Below are 13,798 nucleotides of genomic sequence, written 5' to 3'. Positions count from 1 at the left end.
ACATGTGGACTTCCTCGTGGATGGTGAAAATGCTGTCTCCAGCTGTATCTGGGGACTGGGTGGGAAGGTGATATGGTGTGGGAAGATTTAGTTCCCAGCAGAAGCCTGGTCCTGGGAATATTGGTATCAGGATGTAGCAGACACTGCTGATTCTCCCACCCTCACCTCTCAGTCTGATCACCTCAGTCTGCTCCAGCGAACTTCTTTCTGCCTCTCATTACCTGAAGGCTTTTCTGAAAGCTGCAAAAGACCTCTCTGTCCTGAGAGTGACTGACAGGGGAGGTATATAAATACCCCAGCTCCCTCACCCCTCTGGTGAGATCACCCTATGACATTCTCCAGAGTCTTCCCACGGGCTTTAGCCCCGGTTGCCCAGAGTAGTAGCTGGTGATAACATACCCTTCATTGGCAGCCTTCTCTTCCCTGGGTCATTTCCCCACCCCACCCCGCTGGGGTTTCCTGCCCTTCCTGAAAAACTGTGTACACTTAAATCCATGTCTCAGGGTCTGCTTCTGGAGGAAGCGGGTCCTGCATTAGAGAGAGGCTACTGGACCCAAGTGGCTATTGGACACAAGAGCCGTCCCTTAGTGGATGCTGTTCCCAAGGAAGCCATGGACCTGGACCCATGGGAGGATCCTCTCCGTTTGACAGGGAAAGGCAAGACTTAGGGTTGGGCTGGACAGCCTGGAGGCCTCAGCTGGTGAGAAAACCTGGAGCACCCAGGGTGCTTCTCTTGGGGCAGAGAGGACAACAGGCAAATCTTGCTTCTCAAGAGCACAAGGATTTAGGCAGTCCTGGGCCTGCTCGCTGACAGGGGTGGCCCAGATCAGAGACTTTCTGGACAGTACCCAGGGAAGACTGGGTATCTTTGTTGGCAAGTACATACACCTTCTTAAGGGGAAATGGATCCAGGACTTTTGGAGCTCCGTTTCTGTTTCAGAAGAGCTAGATGAGGGACCTTCCAGGCTCCTTGCCCACAAACCCCTTCCATCCTGTGGCTGCAAGAAAGGGAATTTAAGGAACCCTATTTCAGTAGTCAGGACACAGCACGACTGAGAGGAAAGAGGGTGGGCTGTAGAAGGAGCAGAGCTCCATTCTAATCCCAGTTTTGTCCCTTGCTGGATGATGTAGATAGATGGCTTAACATCTCTGAACTGCAGTTTGCTCACCTATGAGACAGGGATTATAACTGTATTACCTTATAGGATTCTTGTGAGGATTAGCTTAAATAATGCTTATAATGTGCATGGCAAGTATCTCTGGTACATAAAAAGTAATCAATAAATTGTACATAATTATTATATTTGCCACAAGCTTGTTTTTTTTTTTTTTTAAGATTTTATTTATTTGACAGAGAGAGAGCACAAGCAGGGGGAGCAGGAGAGGGAGAAGCAGGCTCCCCACCGAGCAAGGAGCCCAACACGGGACTCGATCCCAGGACCCTGGGATCATGACCTGAGCCGAAGGAAGATGTTTAACTGACTGAGCCACCCAGGTGTCCCGCCACAAGTTTGTTTATAATAACAAAAGAGAGGGCGCCTGGGTGGCTCAGTTGGTTAAGCGACTGCCTTCGGCTCAGGTCATGATCCTGGAGTCCCTGGATCGAGTCCCACGTCGGGCTCCCTGCTCGGCAGGGAGTCTGCTTCTCCCTCTGACCCTCCCCCTCTCATGTGCTCTCTCTCTCATTCTCTCTCTCTCAAATAAATAAATAAAATCTTTAAAAAAAAAAAAATATAATAACAAAAGAGAATGGAAACAACCAAATGTCTATCGGAGGGATATTGGTTAAATAAAGATGTTACATGCAAACATACAGTGAGATTCTGTGCAGCCATTAAAAATTATGATGCAGATCTATGCGTGTTAGTGTGGAAAACTATTCATGTATAGCTGCTTCCCGACTTTACGATAATGGGAAAGAGATGTGCGTTCAGCAGAAAGTATATTTCACAATTTTAAATTTTGATCTTTTCCTGGGCTAGCCGATATGCAGTACCGTACTTTCTTGTGATGCCGGGCAGCCACAGATCCCTGTCAGCCACCACAATCAGGAGGGTAAACGACCAGTACCTTTACAACCATTCTGCACCCATACAACCATTCTGCTTTTTCACTTTCAGCACACTGTTCAATAAATGACATTTGGGTCAGATGATTTTGCCAGATTGTAGGCGAAGTATGTGTTCTGAGCACGTGTAAGGTGTAAGACTAAGCTAAGCTATGATGTTCTGTAGGTTAGGTGTATTCAATGTGTTTTCAAATTAACAGTATTTTCAACTTACAACAGGATTTGGGGGATGTAACCCCATCTTTTTTTAAAAAAAGATTTTATTTGTATGTAATCTCTACACCCAGCGTGGGGCTCAAACCCACAACCCTGAGATCAAGAGTCACATGCTCCACCAACTGAGCCAGCCAGGCACCCTGGGGATGTAACCCCATCTTACGTCAAGAAAGATCTGTATTTATTATTTAGTAGAGCAAAAAAGCAGGTTACATCTCGGTATATATACACTGACCTGATTTTATGTTTAAACCCAACTTTGGATGACTGTATATACACGTATGTGGAATTCTATGTATAAGTACTTAGAAAGATGTTTGGAATGAGATATACCAAGCCATTAACACTGGTTATCACTGCAGGGTGAGTACATGAGTAGAGGTTTTTTTTTCTTTCTGTTTATCTGTATTTTATTTTATTATTTATTTTTATTTTTTATTTTTTTAGAGAATGAGCAAGGTGCAAGGGGCAGAAGGAGAAGGAGAGGAAGAGAATCCTAAGCAGGCTTCACACCCCACACAGAGCCCAACACGGGGCTTGATCCCACAACCCTGAGATCATGACCTGAGCCGAAATCAGGAGTCAGACGCTTAACCAACTGAGCCACCCAGGCGCCCCTGCTTATCTGTATTTTAATCTTTTAAATAATTACTATTTGTGATATATGAAACAAAAATAATAACAAAGGAAAAGATAAAAACGTGTGGTCCAGAACAAGAGCTCCAAGTGAGGTGGACTCGACATAAAGCAGAGCAAAAAACGAATGAGGTTTTTGGGTTTTCCAAATGAAAGGGAAGCTTGATAAAGCTTTTTTTTTTAATTGTGATAAAATATACATAACATAAAATTTACCATTTTAGCCATTTTAAAATGTACAGTTCCGTGACATTAAGCATCTTCGCATTGTTGTACAATCAACACTGCCACCCGTGTCCAGAACTCTGTCATTTTCTCAAACTGAAACTGTCCCCACTAAATACTAACTCCCCTTTCCCCCCTCCCTTCAGCCCCTGCAGCCCCCAGTCTACTTTTTGTCTCCATGAATTTGACTGCTCTGGGTGCTCATATAAGTAGACACGTACATTCTTTGTCCTTTCGTGTCTGGCTTATTTCACGTAGCATAATGGGTCACAATTCCCTGCTTTTTAAAGGCTGGATAATATTCCACTGCATGTCTGTGCACTTTGTTTATCCATCTATCTGTTGGTGGACATAGGGGTTGTTTCCACATTTTGACTACTGTGAATACTGCTGTTATGGACAGCCGTGTTTTACAAGATTTTATTTTATTTATTTATTGTGGGGGGAGGCAGAGAGAGAGGGAGAGAGAATCTTAGGCAGGCTCCACGCCCAGTGCAGAGCCAACACGGGGCTCGATCCCACGAACCCCCACGACCCTGAGATCATGACCTGAGCCGAGATCAAGAGTCGGACGCTTAACCAACTGAGCCACCCAGGCGCCCCTGTCTTACCAGATTTTAAATAAAAGTCACCATCCATCAGTCTCTGTCTGGCTTCTCTCCAATTGCTGATTAGGTTGAGATTCGGCTAACATTTAACAAGCAGTCGCTGAGCTCCCAGAATTAGGCTAAGTGCTTGAAATCCATTGCATTATATAAATCCTTAAAACAGCCCTGTGAGTGAAGTAAGTCACAGTTATTCCCATTTTATAGAAAAGGATAGTCAGGCTCAGAGAGGTCAAAGTAGCATGTCCAAGGCTACCATATCAGGATGGGCTAGGTTATGCTATAAGTAACAAATGCCCCAAAATCTCAGAGACAATTTTTCTTCTTTGACAAATATTTATTTCTCACTCATGCTAGGTCAGCTTGTCCATCCTCCAAATGACCTTCACGCCAGGGCTAATAGAACAGCCCCTCTCAGGACCATTGCTGGATTCATGACAGAACGAAAAGAGAAAGATGGCAGCCCACAAGCTAACCCTTAGCGTGACTCAGCTTAGAAGTGGCATGGCCATTTACACCTGCATTTCACTCCCCGAATCAACTAATAATATATAATAATTATATATATTATATATGTATGGTACATATATATAATTGCATATACACTATTTTTATATATTTAGTGCATGCATACATATAATGATCTTGCCTGCCTATATTATATATATATATATATACATAATATATATATGTTATATATTAAGCCGACTATATAATACTACATATTATGTATCTATAATATATGTGTGTATATAAAATGTAGGCAGACAAGATCAGAGCAAGGTCAAGAAGGCTGTTTTTCTGGTGATTTAATTATGGATATTTTGATTTTATTGATATGTAGATATTTAGAAAAAGTGATTTTCTCATCTGCATTGACAGGGCCATGTCCTCGCAGAGCTCCCGCAGTGGGAAAGAAAGACAAGGAATGAGCGGTTTCCATAAAGTGTCATGGACTCCCAAGAACCTGAGAGTGGTTAAGAGTTTTCCCAAAATTGCCCAGTGACTAAATGGTTAAGGGCACTTAAACAGAGTTTTAAGAGCAATAGCTTTAGCTTTGAATTCAAAATCCCAGTTCCATCAACTTGGCCACGTGACACCCTCCCCCCCCCCGCCAGCCTCCAGGCACATTACTAACCCCCTCTCAGCCTCGGTTTTGCGCTCTGTAAAATGGGTTGGTGTAAGACTCACTGAGATAATGCTTGGAAAATCCTGAGCCCGGTGCCTGGCCCACAGAGAGTCGCTGACATTTAAGTAGACACTTGACCCAGGGCTTCCCAACCCAAGTTTGTGGCCCTTCCCGGGCCCTCGCACTGCCTCTAGCTAGGGACAAGGCCTACTTCCTCAGCCACAATGGTGCTCCCTGCAGTGCGGTAGGGACCTCAGGTCTCTTCAAAGGTAATGACTGACAGGAAACCGTTGTCTCCAGAGAGAGAGGGAGCTGGGACGTACGCAGGTGTGAGGAGACTACATAACCTTCTGAACTGTTTGAGAAGACCATTTACTTGTTCAGAAATTCCTTTCAGGTTTAAAAATATGGGAATGAAATTATTTTAATGATTTGAATTCATGAACTATTCAGTTACTCCTTCAGTGGAAAGCTCTATTCCCTTTGCACAGCATGGTTTTCCTCAAAGTTTAGTCTGAGGACCACTTGTGTTAGAATTCTGTGCTCCCCCTCACCGCTGGCTCCAATGAACCAGAATTTCTGGGGCGGTGGAGGAGGAGGGAGCCTGCTTAGCCTCACTTTTAATTAGCTCCCCTGGTAATTCTTAAAGACACCAAAGTTAAGAACCACTATTTTATGAATCCTTCAGCGTATCAAGTGCTTAGAAATGCTACCTTCCCTTCACTCTGCCTTCACTGAGATTATATTACAGTTCAGAGAGCCAAGAGACTCCACCTGCAATTCTGTTGTTACTTACTGTGCAAACTAAAATTATTCTCCATGTCATCCCATTGTCCTACCAAAACCAGTGGTCAAATGCTGCCTCAACTGGTTGAATAAGTGTAACGGAATTTTATGTAAATATTAAAAAAGAATAAGCAGGCTCTTTCCACTGTACTGTGGACTAAACCCTGAGATATGTAAAGAAGAAAAATCAAAGTGTACCAGAGTGTGTTTAGCCTGCTAGCACTTGTGTAAAAAGTGCTATGCACACACACAAAATATATACACATACGTGCTTGTATATGCAAATCTTCGTATGTGCAGATCTCTGGAAGAACATACAAGGGACTGGGGTGGAGAATTGTGGTAGCCTCTGGGGACAGGAATTCAGTGGCTAGGGACATGGGTAAGAGAAGGGCTTTTTTTTTTTTAAAGATTTTATTTATTGGGGCGCCTGGGTGGCTCAGTCATTAAGCGTCTGCCTTTGGCTCAGGTCATGATCCCAGGGTCCTGGGATCGAGCCCCACATCGGGCTCCCTGCTTGGGGGGAGGCCTTCTTCTCCCTCTCCCACTCCCCCTGCTTGTGTTCCTTCTCTCGCTGTGTCTCTCTCTGTCAAATAAACAAAATCTTTTTTAAAAAATTATTTATTTATTTATTTATTTGACAGGGAAAGAGAGGGAGAAAGCACAAGCAGCGAGATACAAAGATATAAAGACTTGTCCAGGAATGTTCACAGCAGCTTTATTTGTAATAATCCCAAATGGGACACAACCTGAATGCCCATCAATACATAGATAAACCAATCATGGCACATCCATCCAACAGAATACTACTTAGCAGTAAAAAAAATGAACTATTGATACTTGCCACAACATGGATGAATCTAAAAATAATTACACTGAGAGAAAAAAAGCCAGACAGAAAAGAATGCACACTGCATAATTTCATTTATATAAATCTCTAGAAAATGCAGGCTAATCTACAGTGACAGAAAGCAGACGAGTGGTTGCTCAGGGATAGGACCACAGAGGACTGGGAGGGAGGGATTACAAAGAGGAAACTTTTGGGGGTAAATGGGGATTGTGGTGAGGGTTTCACGGAGGCACACATATTCAAAACTTACGAAATTACACACTTTAAATATGTGCCGTTCACCGTATATCAAATATTCCTCAACAAAGCTGTTTTTAAAAAAAGAATCTCAGGGTATCATGTGTAACTCCAGAAACAGGTTATTCTTTTTGGTTTGAAGGAAATGTTCTCTATCTTGATTGTGGTGGTAGTTACATGACTGTATATTTGGTTTTTTGTCTTGTTCCGTTTTGAATTTTATTTTTAGGTCATCTCCATACCCAACATGGGGATTGAACATATAACCCCAAGATCAAGAGTCGCGTACTCTACTGACTGAGCCGACCAGGAACCCCTGTTAAAGCTCATTGACTTGCATACTTAAAAATCAGGGTTTCGTTTCATATAAATTTTACCCCCATGAAATTGATTTTTAACCAACAGGACATACACGTGAGCACACACAAACACACACAGACACACACACACACGAGAGAGGGACACAACAGGTCAGCAGCTAGACCCCAGGAACATCTGGTGGCCACCTACCACTGCTGCAAAGATGCTCATTCTCCATCTTTGTCTCTTGTCTCTGGTTCTCCATATGCCCACATTATTCCTCTCTCTCTTTCTCTAATCTTCTCACCCAGCGATTCCTTTCCAGTTCTCTGGCCTAAAAGGTAGAACCTTCAGCTGCCAATACTTTCTGAGCTTTATATGTTAAGGTCCAGGCATCCAAAAAAAGAAGGAACTTCTCTCTGAGTCAAGCTACAAAATTCATGGGGAAGGATTCAAGGTTGTGTGTGGGCTTTAATTCATTTATTCGAAAAATATGGAGCAGCTCTTGCAGGCATCGGGCCCAGTCCCAGGGTCCTGTGGAGAATGACGCTAATTGAAGTCTTTGCTTCCGTGTGGCTTATCGTCCAGGGAGGAGACAAGCAAACGACACTCCCACTGCACTGCAAATCGTGATAAGCACTTTGAAGAACAAAAATGAGAGCAACGGCATAGATTGTGATGGGGCACACTAACTGCAGATAAGCTGGCCAAGGATGGTCTCTAAGGAGGTGACATTTGAATAGACATGAAGGATAAGAAGTCAACTCCCAAAGATCTGGCTGAAGAGAGGTTAGGTCCCCGTAGAAGGCAGAGCAGGTGTAAAGCCTGGAGACAAGGTGTGTGAGTCACTGTGGCTGGAGCTTAGTTAGGAGAATGGAAAGGGATGAGGGCAGGTCTCGGAGGGCCTTGCAGGGCCGGGAGAGGAATTCACAACTCATTCCCAGTGTCTTGGAAAGCCTCTGGAGCAGCTAAAGCAGAGGACTGGCTTGATGTGATTTTTCGGCTGCTATGAGAAGAACAGGTTGTCATGGGGCAGGGGAAGAAGCAGGGGACCAGTGGTCGCCCTGCGGGAGGTGCAGCCCACAGGAGTGGTGACAGCTTGGGTGTTGGGGCAGAGGGAGGGAGAGCGAGAGGGGAGAAAGATGGTGTGTAGGCAAGGACAGGAATAAAGTGCCTAAATGTGGCCAGGGCGGAGTCCTGCTTACGACAAGGGCCTTCCCACAGTGATCACGTGGCCGAAGATGGCGACGCAGTGAAGGAGCAGTCAAAGGAATATGTGCCTATTTTAAATTCCCTCTCTGAGTCCCAGTAAGGAGGTCTGGAAAAGGAGATGGTTGGAATAGCTTCAGTGGTTCTCAGTGGGGGCGGAAACACCCACTACAGAATACTGACATTTAGAGGAGGGGGCTGGGGGTTTATACATCCAGAAATATGTAGGACCATCCCACACAGTGACGAATGGTCCCATGTCCCACTTTCAAATGCCCCACTGCACATTTATGAAGATGAAAAACCTGTAAAGTTATCTGAGCCTGGAATCTAACTCCATTTTACATACAAGTGTGGTTTTTAAAAAATATTTCCCAGGAATGCAACTCAAGTGAAAATCAAAAGATTTCATCTGTTTAACGATTTGCCTACGGGGCGCCTGGCTGGCTCAGTCGGTAGGGCTTGCGACTCCTGATCTCAGGGGTCATGAGTTCGAGACCCATGTTGGGTGTAGAGATTACTTTTAAAAAATGGGGCCCCTGGGTGGCACAGTCAGTTAAGCACCCGACTCTTGGTTTCAGCCTAGGTTGTGATCTCGGGATCCTGAGATCGAGCCCCGCACTGGGCTCCATGCTCAGCACGGAGTCTGCTCAAGATTCTCTCTCCCTCTCCCTCTGCCCCTCCCGCTCATGCTCTCTCTCTCAAATAAATAAATAAATTAAAAAAAAAAAAAAAAGATCTGCCCAAGAATTGGTTTTGGAAGCGCATGTCCCAATGGCAAGGCTCAGAGTTTTTGAAGCACAACATGCCCCTATCAGTCCGCATTTATAGCTGCGGCATCCAGGGTAATTCTACGTATAGGTGCAAACACCTATCTCAGTCTCTCCTAGGGTAATCATGCATAGGTATTTACAGATTTAAAATGCATTTTATAAATTACTTTCCGTTTATTTCTCCTTTTTTTTACAGTTGAGATTGCAATCCCGAACCTATTACATATATAAACTCATTTAATCTTCAACACAATCCTCTGAGATAGCCGCTGTCATTGCCCCCATTTTATAGATGAAGAAACTGAGGCACAGAGTCAGATCCCAGTTCACACAACTAATAAGCAGCAGAGCAAGGATTCGAACTTAGGCGGTTTGTTCCAAATTTTATATCATCTAAAGCACAAGCACTACATCGTATAGACTTTAGGTAGGTTTTCTGTGAATTTTACTTCAGGACAGCAAGGTCATTACTAAGTATTGGTCGGCTAAGAATGCAGCCCAGGGCCCTAGGTGCCCTCTGGGCCTCTCCCAGCTCTAAACTCTGTTAACTCTGGCTGTGTGCTTCTACAGATGTTCTCATTCAATTTAAGCTTATGCTTGGAAGCAGGAGGAACTTCCCGAAGAGGAACAATGTTACATCAAATCGGTGAAGCGGGCTGGTGGCAGGGCAATGAGCGACCCCTTCTCAAGAGAAGTTTGGTGATACACCACGTCCTTTGACTCTGGCTTCACTTCGGAGAATCTTTCCTTAGGAAATATTTTTTATCGTGGTAAAATACACATTACATAAAACTTGCCATTTTAACCATTTTAAAGTGTGCGACGCGGTAGCATTGAGTACATTCACGATGCTGTGCAACCAGCACCACTATCTTGGTCCAGAACATTTCGCCACCCCAAAGGGAAACCTCATATCCATTACACAGCCACTTCCCCAGTCCCTTCTGTCCCAGCCTCTGGCAGCCCCGAATCTGCTTTCTGCCTCTATGAACTTGTCTATTCTGGGTATTTCATATAAATGGAATCATACAAGACATGACCTTCTGTGTCTGGATTTTTCACTCAGGATAATGTTTTCAGGGTTTATCTGTATCGAAGCAGGCATCAGCACTGCATTCTTTAAAAAAAAAAATTGGGGGGCGCCTGGGTGGTTCAGTCGTTAGGCGTCTGCCTTCGCCTCAGGTCGTGGTCCCAGGGTCCTGGGTTCGAGCCCGTATCAGGCTCCCTGCTCAGCGGGAAGCCTGCTTCTCCCTCTCCCACTCCCCCTGCTTGTGTTCCCTCTCTCGCTGTGTCTCTGTCAAATAAATAAAATCTTAAAAAAAATAAAATAAAATAAACTTTTATTGAGGTAAAACTCACATAACATAAAATTAAACATTTTAAAGTGTACAATTCCATGTCATTTAGTACATTCACAATGTTGTGCAACTATTACTCTACCTAGTTCCAAAACATTTCATCACCCCCAAATAAAACCTGTACCCTTAAAGTTAATTCCCATTCTCCCCTTCCCCCTAGTCCCTGGCAACCATCAATCCGCATTCTGCATCTAAGGATTTATCTATTCTGGATAGTTCACATGAGTGGAATCATATATTATGTGACCTTTTGTATCTGGCTTCTTTCACTTAACATTATGTTTTTGAGGTGCGTCCACACTGCGGTATTAGATCAGTACTTTATACCTTTCTGTGGTTGAGCACTATTTCATTGTCTGCATAGACCCCATTTTGTTTAGCCGTTCATCCACTGATGGATGTCTGGGGCATTTCCACCTTTCGGTTCCTGTGAATAGTGTTGCTACAGACACTCGTGTACACGTTTTTGTTTGAATACCTGCTTTCAACTCCTTGGGGCATGTACCTAAGAGTGGGATTTCTGTGTCATGCACCAAGTCTATGTACACATTGCTGAGGGACCGCCACCCTGGTCCACCATTTTACATGCCCAACAGCAATGTTCCAATTTCTCCATCTCTGCATCCCTCCAGCAATTTTTTAAAAAAATTATTATGGTTATCCTGGTGGGTATGAGGTGGTGTCTCATTGTGGTTTTGATCTGCGTTTTCCTAATGACTTGTAACATTGAGCATCTTTTCATGTGCTTATGGGCCATTTGTTTATTTTCGTCAGAGAAATGTCTATTCAAGTCTTTTGTCCGTTTTTTAAAATTGGGTTGTTTGTCTTTTTGTTGTTGAGTTGTGCCTAAGGAAATCATTTTAAATTTGAAAAAGATATCTAAACGTAAAAATACTCACCACAGTATTATTTGCAATAGGGAAAAGATTGAAAGTGACATTAATGTCTAATAATAGGGGATACAAAAACAATCCCTATTCTCAAGGGGCACTCTGTCCTGCCAGCAAGACACAAGAAAAACGATAAATTCAGTGATTCCTATATTCAGGGTGTGCGCAGGGTGCCAAAGGAACTCGGAAGAGGGGTGGGGAGGGTGTCAGGGAAGGCTTCCCCAGGCAGGTGAAGAAATGTGAGGGCGGGCGCGCGAGGCAGAAAGCCGGTACCCACCCAGAGCTATGAAAGAGAATGATACACCTGGAGAACCACAAACAGTTTTTTGGGTTGTGGTATAAGTTTCAGTGCCGCGGGGCAGGAAGGAGCTAGAGCAGGAAGAACCTTTGGTGCTAAACCTTTACCTGAAAACTCAACGAGCTTCTAACGGAGGTGAATTCCAAACATCAAGTTTATGTTTTGGAAAGATCACTCTGACAGCCGCGTGGAGGATGGGCGATGGTGGAGCCAGACCAGGGGCTAGTCAGGAGGTGTCGTAAGACAGAATGAACTAAGACAGTGGCTATAGGGAGAGAGGAGGTAAGAAGGTTGGGGATCAGATGGAATTCCTAGATCATAGTTCCTGCCTGATATGGGTTGGACTGTCTGCCCCCAAAACAGATACGTTGAAATCCTAGCTCCCAGTACCCCAGAATGTGACCTTATTTGGAAACGGTCATTGCAAATGTAATCGTTAAGATGAGGTCATCCCGTAGTAGGGTGGACCCCTAATCCAATATGACTCGTGCCTGATAAGGAGACAGACACACAGGGAGAAGGCCATGTGATGATGAAGGCCCAGACCGGGGATGTGCAGCTTGCCAGCAAACCACCAGAAGTAGGAAAAAGCAAAGAGAGATTCTCCTACAGGTTTTAGAGGGAACGTGACCCTGCTGACACGGCGGGAGGGGCAGAGGGAGAGGGAGAGAATCTCAAGCAGACTCCCCACTGAGTGTGAGCCCGACGCTGGGCTCAGTCTCACGACTCTGAGATCGTGACCTGAGCCAAAACCAAGAGTCAGATGCTTAACCGACTGCACCACCCAGGCTCCTCTCTGTCAGGCTGAGTTTTAAGTGTTTTACTTAGAGCAGCCCATTCCATTCTTTCAGCTCTCTGTGAGGAAATTCTATTATTATCCTCACTTTATAATTAAGGAAACGGAAACACAGAATGGTCAAGCAAATTTCCCAAGATGACAAAGCTAGGTAAATGGCAGAGCCAGGATTTGATGCCTGGCAGGCTGACTACAAGCTCTCATGCTCTCCCAATACGCTACACAGCCATTTTGGATAAATATTTGCTGTAAGTTTCAACGGATGGATGGATGGATGGATGGATGGATGGATGAGTAAATCTGGATATGGTACCAGTGTGAAAAATGGGGGCGATGAAAAAAGAGAGGGATGGAGGATGAGCCTGGTATCTGGCTCAGTTGACTTAGCAAATAAAGGCATCTGCATCCACAGAGGCAGGAAAAAGAGGGGCAAAGTCAGCTTTGAGGGGTGGAGGTTGAAGGCTGAAGAGGGAATGAATACAATCTTGAAATGCTGAGTTTGAGTTGCTGTAAGTAAGCAACTCAAGTAAGATGTCCAGTAGACTGCTGGACAAATGGATCTGGAGCTCCGGAGAGAGAGGTGGTTAGGAATTACAGATTTGGGAGCCTTCTTGGTGCTTAATGTCGGGGAGTTGAGTGAGATCACCTAAGCAAGATGTGTGGGAAGAGACAAGCAGACCAACCCACAGCACAGCCCTGGGGAAAACTGGAATTCGGGGGGCCAGCACAGGAAAAGGAGATTTTACCTACTAGCACAGGGTCTGTCATAGAAAGGACAGAAGTCAGCTTGTGGTGGGTTGCGGGTTGAATAAAAAGTGAACCAGAGGGTAAGCAGATGAGCTGCAGGTGATAGAGTGGGACACATAGCTTTGTGGGCTGGCGTCCAAGAGTAGGTGCAGAGATGACTCTCTACAGTGCTGTGCTGGGGTAGCTCATACCAACTGACTGGTACATCTTAGGAATTTGCAAGCTGGTTGTTAAATACAGCCATTATTTAAAATTAAGTTGTAAAAACTTACAATCAAATAAATTATATTTAAAGACAAAGGTCATAAATTTTCAAACTCATCTCTCCCTAATTATTTACTACATTTTACTATTATCTGTGCTATTATTTGTTGTTTCTGTATGGCAGAAGTACTACAACTGCACCTCTCTTCCCAGGTCCCTGTTCAGTGACGTCTACTGATAGTTTGCAATTGGCCATGGCGGGGAGGGTATTTATACCATGGAAACTGGCAAGTGCTACAGATCAGAATTTGATTTTTTGTTGATTGTCTACACTTAAGAAAGTAATAGAGAAAATGGTAGTAGTGCATATTAAACTTAAAAGTACATAGTGTCTATAGCCATTACATTGTAAATGACGCCAAAAATTGAGGAAATAGTCTTCCAGTATTCAAAAACTATTATCCAGTTCTG

The 13,798-nt window shown here is 44.2% G+C and overlaps 1 protein-coding gene across 1 annotated transcript in view; it reads right to left on the bottom strand.

The window, feature by feature from the left end:
• Positions 1 to 8,757, bottom strand: part of SPOCD1 (SPOC domain containing 1) — a 66,126-nt gene extending 57,369 nt beyond the window's left edge. Inside the window, exon 1 of the mRNA XM_032389233.1 lies at positions 7,263 to 8,757. The gene's annotated coding sequence lies outside the window, so the exon portion shown is untranslated. The remainder of the gene's footprint in view (positions 1 to 7,262) is intronic.
• Positions 8,758 to 13,798: the final 5,041 nt, after the last annotated feature.

Source organism: Phoca vitulina, unplaced genomic scaffold (assembly GCF_004348235.1).
Source record: "Phoca vitulina isolate PV1807 unplaced genomic scaffold, GSC_HSeal_1.0 scaffold2, whole genome shotgun sequence".
Classification (NCBI taxonomy): domain Eukaryota; kingdom Metazoa; phylum Chordata; class Mammalia; order Carnivora; family Phocidae; genus Phoca; species Phoca vitulina.
This window is presented reverse-complemented; position numbering and strand designations above follow the sequence as displayed.